The sequence below is a fragment of the Canis aureus genome, chromosome 10 (genome assembly GCF_053574225.1).
Source record: "Canis aureus isolate CA01 chromosome 10, VMU_Caureus_v.1.0, whole genome shotgun sequence".
Lineage (NCBI taxonomy): Eukaryota > Metazoa > Chordata > Mammalia > Carnivora > Canidae > Canis > Canis aureus.
This window is the reverse complement of record NC_135620.1, coordinates 1,680,331-1,690,285: the sequence shown is the minus strand read 5'-3', so window position 1 is coordinate 1,690,285 and position 9,955 is coordinate 1,680,331. Positions and strand designations below refer to the sequence as shown.

At 42.6% G+C, this 9,955-nt stretch overlaps 1 pseudogene across 1 annotated transcript in view; it reads right to left on the bottom strand.

The window, feature by feature from the left end:
* LOC144321835 (transcription initiation factor TFIID subunit 9-like) overlaps positions 1-9,955 on the bottom strand; it is a 152,903-nt pseudogene that overhangs the window by 79,237 nt on the left and 63,711 nt on the right. The gene's annotated exons all lie outside the window — the stretch shown is intronic.

The window sequence follows — 9,955 nt, the reverse complement described above, 5'->3', positions numbered from 1 at the left end:
TCTTTAAGGAGATAATTTAAGTTAACTGACCTCAGATGGGTGGGACCCTATTCAATAGGACTGGCATCCTTAGAAAAGGGAGAGACACCAGGGATGCACACATAGAAAGGCCATGTGAGGACACAGCAGAAGGTGGCCATCTACAAGCCAAGGAGAAAGGCTTCAGGAGAGGCAAAAGCTAGTGGTGGGTGACTGGGTGATGGGCACTGAGGGGGGCACTTGGCGGGATGAGCACTGGGTGTTACGATATATGTTGGCAAATTGAACTCCAATTTAAAAAAAAAAGGAGTAAGAACAAAACAAAACAAAACAAAAAAGCTAGTGGCACCTTGATCTTAAACTTCCAGCCTCCCTAAGAGTGAGAAAATCCACTTCTGCTGTGTAAGCCCCCCCAGTCCATGGTATTTAGTTGTGGCAGCCCTGGCAAACGAACCTCCTGAAATTAGAAACAGTTTCCAGAATACAGTCTGACTCCCAGTAGGTTTTTATTCCATTTCAGTACCTCCCTTCCCCATTTCATTGGATGTGTGTTTTTACTCAAGTTTGAGGAGGGATCCAAAGAGCTAACTCCCTATTCCTTTGTCATCGAAGCCTTGAAAACTCTCCTTCTCTGCCAGCTAGCACCATGGCCAGTCTTGGGGAGCTGCACTCTTGGGTGTATGGGTTCAAGAGGCACCTGGCTTGCCTCTACCCAACTTCCCACAGAGGCTCTACCATCATTCCTTCACCATCACCATCCAACACTGGTTGGGCTCCTGTGTGTGACAGAGCCAGTGGCCCACTGAGACCCTGAGTGTGCTCTGAGTGCTGAGGCCACAGGGCTGAGTTCATGGCTCTGGGCCATCTCTGGAAGCATGGTGAATGCAAAATACCCTGACAATGGCAGCTATCATTTGATTTGACCAAATAGTTTGTCATTCATGTACCATAAAAGACATTTTATGTCTTTTGCCTTCTGCCAATTTGAGAGAAGCCAAAAGTTGACTACCCAAAAGACATGACATCACCTCATATTGAGTACCATTTTCAAATTTAAATATAGTTAAGTCCCATGAAGTCAGTGATAGGAAAACGAGTGTGTGATCTGAGAAGGAATCTAAATGACTCAAGAAGCCCAGAGAAGCAAATGTTGGTAGTCTAATTGCAAGATAGGTGTGGAGTGGAAATGTTTCCTATCCTTCCTAAGGTCTGAATAGAACTTTATTTCAGACCACCATATTTGCCTTCATTTCATAAACCAGCATGTGACTGTGATCCTCAGCACCTCTGTATAAGGGAAGATGGTGACAATGGAAATGTTTCCTGCCCTCAGTATTCTCAGAGGCCAGTGGGAAGAAGTAGACAATAGAAATGTACACAAAACATTCAGAATGAGGTTACCCAAAGCAAACTCTGCTGTTCAGGGGAGGAACATATCTCTCAGGTTAAAATTGTCTCAGGACTAATAGTAGTTGCACTGTAGGGAAAATGGTCAATGAGATTGTAGTAGTGGTGTATGGTGTCATCTTGTAACTACACTAATAATAAGCACAGCAGAATATATAGAGTTGCCAACTCATTATGTTGTACACCTGAAACTAGTGTAACATTATGCATCAACTATATCAATTATGGAAAAAGTGTATTGCAGCAATTTAATTAAAAAGCAAAATGAGGGAAGACCTGGCTTTGGGGATATGTGAAGTCCAGATGAAGCCTATCTCCTTCCCTGCTCTCTACAGTGATCAATCCTCCAATAATATAGGACCTAGAGGCCTCCTGGCTACCCCCAAAAGCAGCTGCCTCTTACTCTCTTTCCTCTAACACCAGATCTGGCTCAGGTCCTTCACTGACCAGGCCGGTCATAACACCACCCCAGATTTCATTACTTATGCATAAAATAAGGAATTGGAGGATTAAGCTATTTGAGAATTCCTCCTACATCAAAGTTTTTTGTTCTGTGACTCTTGAGACCACAAGAAGACAGTTTCCCTGCACACCTGGGTATAGATTCACATACCTGTTGACAGCAGGCTGGACTCAGTCAAGGGCTTCAGCTGCCCTTAAGGGCTTGACACTTTACAGCTGGAACATACAAATACCTAAGGACTGACTTGAGATTTTCTTTCAAGTCTGTGGATCCAGAGGCCTGCTTCAAACAGAGCAGCCTCCCTCCTAAGGTCAACTATAAGGGCACAGGGAGTGATGACAACCGCTCCCTTCTGTACAAGCAGCAGTAAGACCACCCCCAATTCTTTTCCTCCTTCCTCATTTGCCTCCAAAAATCCTGTGTCCTTGTATAGACATGGTTTAGCTAGTTTCACTCCTACAAGTGGGTTCACCTCAGCCTGATTACCAGACATCAGCACTAGTCCTTTCATCAGTATTATTCCTGTTGCAAGAGCTTTGTCTGCTCAGACTGCCATAACAAAATCTCACAGTTTGGGTAGCTTAAACAACAGAAGTTTATTTTCTCACAGTTCTGAGGCTAGAAGTCCTAGATCAATGTGTTTTCAGGGTTGGATTCTTTGAGGCCTCTCTCTTTGATTTGCAGAGGGCAACATTCTCCCTCTGTTCACATGGTCTTTCCCCTGTGTACCTGCTTGTCTGTGTCCAATTTTCCTCTGATTGTAAGGAGTCATACTGGATTTGGGACCATCCTAAAGATCTCATTTTAACTTCATTGCATCTTTGAAGACCTTATCTCAAATTTTGTTACATTGTTTTGTTTTAAAATATTTTGTTTTTTCAAAGATTTTATTTATTTATTCATGAGAGACACACACACAGAGAGAGAGAGAGACAGAGGGAGAAGCAGGCTCCATGCAGGGAGCCTGATGTTGGACTCGATCCCAGGTCTCCAGGATCAGGCTCTGGGCTGAAGGCGGCACTAAACCGCTGAGCCACCTGAGCTGCCCTAAAGTGTTTTATTTATTTGGTCATGAGAGACACAGAGAGAGAGGCAGAGACACAGGCAGAGGGAGAATCAGGCTCCCTGCAGGGGAACCCCAGGAACCCCAGGATCACATCCTGGGCTGAAGGCAGGTACTGGACCACTGAGCCACGCAGGCATCCCAAAATATAGTTACATTGTAATGTATTGGGGGTTAGGATTTCATCACAGGAGTTGGGTTGGGAGCAGGGACACAATTCAGCCAAGAATGGCCTTCAAGTAACTCCAACGTACTAAAGCACAGAGAAACAAATGGGGCTACCTCATTCTCACGTTAGGGTTTTACTTTCTTAGACTAACTAAATCCCTTACCACTCACTCATCTGTTTCCCAGCTTCCCTCATTGTCTTTTTGCTGTCTTCTCCCCTGGATAGTGTGTGTGTGTGCGCGCGCACACACGTGCACGTGCATGTCCATGTATCACTATTTATTTGGAATGGCTTTGTCTGTATATATAGGAAAGGGAAGTCAAGGATCACAGCCTCTGATTAAAGCCCCTAACAGTGCACAGCCTCTGATTAAAGCCCCTAACAGTGATGGCAGCAACACAGACTGCAAGGCTGTTGCAACTCAAGAGGTATCAGAGGTAAATGAGGGAGCAAGAGGAAAACAAACCTCTCATTAGTGTCAGAGAGATAAGAAATTACTACACTATCCCCACACTGAAGTCATTGTCTGGCACATAGTAGCCATTCAGTAAATACTAGCTGGTTAAAAATTATATCCACAAAAATCAGAGGCCCATACATAAGGAACATTCTGAGAACAAGAAAAAAACCCTTGAAAATACAAAAAGGAGAATCAGAAGGAAAGAAACTGTACAAGGCTTGGAAAATCAGGGAATCCTCTTGAAGGTAAACATAAAGTTTAAAAACAATGGCATTTTCCAGGCCTGCCAAGTCCAGGTTGAGCCTTCAGAGCATTCTTTTGATAACTAATGTTGCATTGATGGGACAACTATGCCTCATACCTCTGACCCATGAAGTGGGATTTCCATGCATTCTTCTGAGTGCTCATCCACTCCTTCCTCCTTCCAACAAAGGTGTTTGGAGGGAAACAGTCATTGGTTCTTTATCTAATGAAAGATCTTTTAATCAAAGGCCTTGGGTTCATGGAACTAAGGGTCTCTTTTCCTTCTCTTTCACCAGGACTGGCAAGAGGCAGGACTTTATCTCAAGAGGACTCTTCCAGTTACACATTGGGAGGCAATGGATAGCAGGTTCTCTTTAATTCTCACATGAACTTACCATCTACAGCCTATTCAGTATCTACAATTACTTAAATGATCTATTTCTACAGAACTAACTACCCCAAAACTTGGTGGCTTAAAATTAGGAACAGGTCATTCATTACATCTTATAATTTTGGGATTAGTAACTCAAACAGGGATGAGCTGCTCCATGCAGCATCAATGGCAGTCACCAGGGGTTCAGCTGCAAACATCTGGTATAGAGAGTCCAAGATATCTGCATTCATGTGTCTGGCTTCTTGGCTGGCATGACCAGAAAGCTTTACTCAGCCAGCACTGTTACAGAGGCATCTACATGTGCCCTCTCCAAAACACCCCACATGGCAGAGCAGGCTCCTAGAGAGACTATGCAAGAGATCCAGGTGGAAATATTTCATGCTCCAACCCCAGAATTCCCAGAACATCACAAACATCACAAATCATTAAGGTGAGACCAGATTCAAGGTGGTGAGAAACAAATAACTTGTTGGCATGTTAGTTGAACCAAAATTTGCTTCGCTTGGAGATCCCAATGAGATAGATGAAAGCTAATGCAACTAATGATCTATCCTATTTTGGTGAATTGAAAGATATATTCCACCATCATGCAAAGCAGATGTCAAGACACATCTGATTATAGAAGAAAAGGATTTACATTCTGTGTTTCTAAATTAATATGCTATAAACATATCTCTGATTTTTAATTTTACAGCTAGAAGTTTTGAGGCTAAGATTTAAGGAATTTCCTGATTACATACTTGATGTAGCCATGATTACATTAAGCTCAGATCACCCAGCGGTCCTGTCACAAAGCTTGGGAGAAAATGTGATTTTTTTGGTCATGCATCAATTATTACATTAAATATAATAGTAAAAATCATCCAAAACTAGAATTAGTGCAGAAACATGATTACATGTCCTTTCAATATCTGCTAGAGTCATCTGACTTGGGAAAGTAACTTACACAGTTAATAAAGCCTCAGATATTTTATGATTCAATTGATGAGGAACAATAAAAAGTAATAAGAGACTCATTTGCTTTACACTCAAGAAAACACAATTCCAGATTTAAAGTTACATATCAAAGCTGTAGTGATCAAAATAGGATGGTACTGGCACAAAAACAGATACACTGATCATTGAAACAGAATAGAAAACCCAGAAATGAACCCACAAGTATATGGTCAACTAATCTTCAACAAAGTAGGAAAAACTACCCAATGGGAAAATGATAGTCCCTTCAATAAATGGTGTTGGGGGGCTGCCCCGGTGGCACAGCGGTTTAGCGCCACCGGCAGCCCAGGGTGTGATCCTGGAGACCCGGGATCGAGTCCCATATCGGGCTTCCTGCATGGAGCCTGCTTCTCTCTCTGCCTGTGTCTCTGCCTCTAAATAAATAAATAAATAAATAAATAAATAAATAAATAAATAAATCTTTAATAAATGGTGTTGGGAAAATTGGACAGCAACATGAAAAAAATTAAACAGGATCACTTTCTTACACCATACACAAAAATAAATTCAAAATGGTTTAGAGACCTAAATGTGAGACCTGAAAAAACCTAGAAGAGAACACAGGGAGTAACCTCTTTGACATTGGCCTTAGCAACTTCTTACTAGATACCCTCCTGAGGCAAGGAAAACAAAAGCAGAAATAAACTATTGAGACTTTGTGAAAAAAAAAGGTTTCTGCACAGTGACAGAAATATAATTAACTACTTCAAAAAACAGCCTATGGAATGAGAGAATATATTTACAAATGACATAGCTGATAAAGGGTTAATATCCAAAATATGTAAAGAACATATAAAATTCAAACAATCTGAAAAAAAAATAATCTGATTAAAAATTGGATACAAGACATGAACAGACATTTTTCCGAAGTAGACGACCACATGACTAATAAACAGATGCTCATTATCACTTATCATCAGGGAAATACAAATCAAAACTACAATGAGTTATCACCTCACATTCATCAGAATTGCTAAAATCAACAACACAATAAACAACAGGTGTTGGCAAGGATGTGGAGACAAGGGAACCCTCTTGCACTGTTAGTGAAAAGTCAAACTGGTACAGCCACTATGGAAAACAGTACAGAGATTCTTCAAAAGTTAAAAACTATCTCTATGGTTAGGAACATGAGAGGGATGTCCACTATCACCTCTGCTATTCAATATAGTACTAGAAGTCCTAGCCTCAATAATCAGACAATAAAATAAAAGGCATCCAAATTGGCAAAGAAGTCAAACTACCACTCTTTGCAGATGAAATGATACACTATATGGAAAACCCAAAGACTCAACCCCAGAAATGCTGGAACCTATAAAGCAACATAGCAAAATATAAAATCAATGCACAGTAATCAGCTGCATTTCTATACACTAGTAATGAGACAGAAGAAAAAGAAATTAAGGAATCAATCCTATTTACAATTGCACCAAAAACTATAAGATACCTAGGAATAAACCTAACCAAACAGGTAAAAGATTTGTACTCAGAAAACTATAGAATACTCAAGAAAGAAATTGAGGAAGGCACAAAGAAATGGAAAAATGTTCCATACTCATGGATTAGAAGAACAAATATTGTTAAAATGCCATGCTACCCACAGCAATCTATACATTCAATGCAATCTTTTTTTTCTAAAGATTTCATTTATTTATTCATGAGAGACACGGAGAAAGAGAGGGAGAGGCAGAGACATAGGCAGAGAGAGAAGCAGGCTCCATGCAAGAAGCCTGATATGGGACTCCATCCCGGTACTCTGGGACCATGCCCCGAGCCAAAAGCAGACGCTCAACCACTGAGTCACCCAGGCATCCCTCAATGCAATCTTTATCAAAATACCATCAACTTATTTCACAGAGTTTGAAAAAATAATCCTAAAATTTGTGTGGAACCAGAAGAGACCCGGAATAGCCAAAGAATAATTGAAAAAGAAAACCAAAAAACTCACAACGCCTGACTTCAAGCTATATTACAAAGCTGTAATAATCAAGACAATATAGTACTGGCACAAAAACAGACACATAGATCCACGGAACAGATAGAGAACCCAGAAATGACCTCAACTCTATGGTCAACTCATCTTTTAAAAAGCAGAAAAGAATATCCAATGGAAAACAGTCTTCAACAAATGGTGTTGGGAAAATTGGACAGCCACATACAGAATGAAACTGGACCATTTTCTTACACCATACACTAAAATAAATGCAAAATGGATGAAAGACCTAGGTGTGGGACAGGAATCCATCAAAATCATAGAGCAGAGGGGAGGGGGCAAGACGGCGGAAGAGCAGGGTCCCCAAATTACCTGTCCCCACCAAGTTACCTAGATAACCTTCAAATCATCCTGAAAGTCTACGAATTCGGCCTGAGATTTAAAGAGAGAACAGCTGGAATGCTACAGTGAGAAGAGTTCGCGCTTCTATCAAGGTAGGAAGACGGGGAAAAAGAAATAAAGAAACAAAAGGCCTCCGAGAGGGAGGGGCCCCGCGAGGAGCCGGGCTGAGGCCGGGGCGAGGGTCCCCAGGACAGGAGAGCCCCGTCCCGGAGGAGCAGGAGCTGCACCGACCTTCCCGGGCGGAAAGGGGCTCGCAGGGGGTTGGAGCAGGACCCAGGAGGGCGGGGATGCCCTCGGGCTCCCGGGGACACTAGCAGACACCTGCGCCCCGGGATAGTGCGCTACACCCGGTGCAGAGCTCCCTAAAGGGCTGCAGCGCGCGCCCTGCTGGACCCGGCAGCAGCTCAGCCGCGGCTCCTGGCGGCGGGAGCTGCGCGGCCCGGGAGCGCGATTCCAGCAGTGCAGTTCCGGGAGCCCAGGGCGCCGGAGACACAGCCCAAGAGCCGGAGCTCCCCCCAAGGACAGGCAGAGGCTGGGAGGGCACAGGACAGCAAGGACGCTCCTGCCACCGGGAGGCCCCAAGCTGTGCAGATCAGCGGGCCCGCCCCCCGAGCATCCAGGCCCCTGCGGACTGAGAGCTGCGGTAGTTACTGCGGGGGCTGACTCCAGGACTGGAGAGCTGGCCCCGGCCACTGTTGTTCTTCCTAGGGCCTCACTGGATAAACAAACCCCACTGAGCTTCACAGTGGCCTCACAGGATAAACAGGATAAACAACGTACACTGAGCAGGGCACCTTGCAAGGGGCAGAGCAGCTCCCCCAAGTGCTCACACCTGAGAATCAGCACAGCAGGCCCTTCCCCAGAAGACCAGCTAGACGGACAGGGGAAAAGCAAGTTATTGACCAAGCAACACTAGAAAGTTCCAGGGGAAGTCAAGGGATTTACAGTATATAGAATCAGAGGATACTTCCCCCTTGTTTCTTGTTTTCTGTTTGCTTCCCTCCCCCCTTTTTCTTTCTTCTCTCTTTTTTTTAATTTCTTCCTGTTTTTTCTTTTCTTTTTTTTTCTTTTTCTTTTCTTCTTTCTCTTCTCTCTTTTTCTCCTTTTCCCAATACAACTTGTTTTTGGCCACTCTGCGCTGAGCAAAATGACTAGAAGGAAAACCTCACCTCAAAAGAAAGAATCAGAAACAGTCCTCTCTCCCACAGAGTTACAGAATTTGGATTACAATTCAATGTCAGAAAGCCAATTCAGAAGCACTATTATAAAGCTACGGTGGCTCTAGAAAAAAGCATAAAGGACTCAAGGCACTTCAACACTGCAGAATTTAGATATAATCAGGCAGAAATTAAAAATCAATTAAATGAGATACAATACAAACTAGAAGTCCTAACGAGAGGGTTAACAAGGTGGAAAAACGAGTGACATAGAAGACAAGTTGATGGCAAAGAGGGAAACTGAGGAAAAAAGAGAAAAACAAAAGATCCTGAGGATAGATTAAGGGAAATAAATGACAGCCTGAGGAAGAAAAATCTACATTTAACTGGGGTTCCCGAGGGTGCAAAAGAGACAGAGGGCCAGAATATGTATTTGAACAAATCCTAGCTGAAAACTTTCCTAATCTGGGAAGGGAAACAGGCATTCAGATCCAGGAAATAGAGAGATCCCCCCCCTAAAATCAATAAAAACCTTTCAACACGTCGATATTTAATAGTGAAGCTTGCAAATACCAAAGATAAAGAGAAGATCCTTAAAGCAAATTTATTTTAAAAAATAAAATAAAATGAGAAAAAAAAAAGGAAAAAAAAAAAAAAGAATTCAGTTTCCACCCGGGAGTGAAAGTGCATAAGCTCTGTTTTCTAATGGCCTCTGGCTCCATTTTGGGAGCTCCTCCCCCAACAGTTATAACTCTATTTTGTATTTCTCTGTTCCCACTGTCCTCACAGCAAAATGGACGTAGATAGATCATAAAACTGTGAAGGGGACACTTGACGGGATGAACACTGGGTGTTGTTCTGTATGATGATAAATTGAACACCAATAAAAAATTAATTTATTAAAAAATAATAAAATTAAATAAATAAATATTAAAAAATAAAACAGTTATTTTATCAGCAAAAATTGGATATTGAGGCATAGCAAAGAATTACAATTCAGGACAAGCAAAGCTGTGGTAAAACCATAGGTAAGGGATCCCTGGGTGGCGCAGCGGTTTAGCGCCTGCCTTTGGCCCAGGGCGCGATCCTGGAGACCCGGGATCGAATCCCACATCGGGCTCCCAGTGCATGGAGCCTGCTTCTCCCTCTGCCTGTGTCTCTGCCTTTCTCTCTCTCTCTCTCTCTCTCTCTGTGTGTGTGACTATCATAAATAAATAAAAATTAAAAAAAAAAAGAAGACACAAAGAATTCTAGGTAGCCATGTGGAAATGAAGGTAGGCAGGGATTGG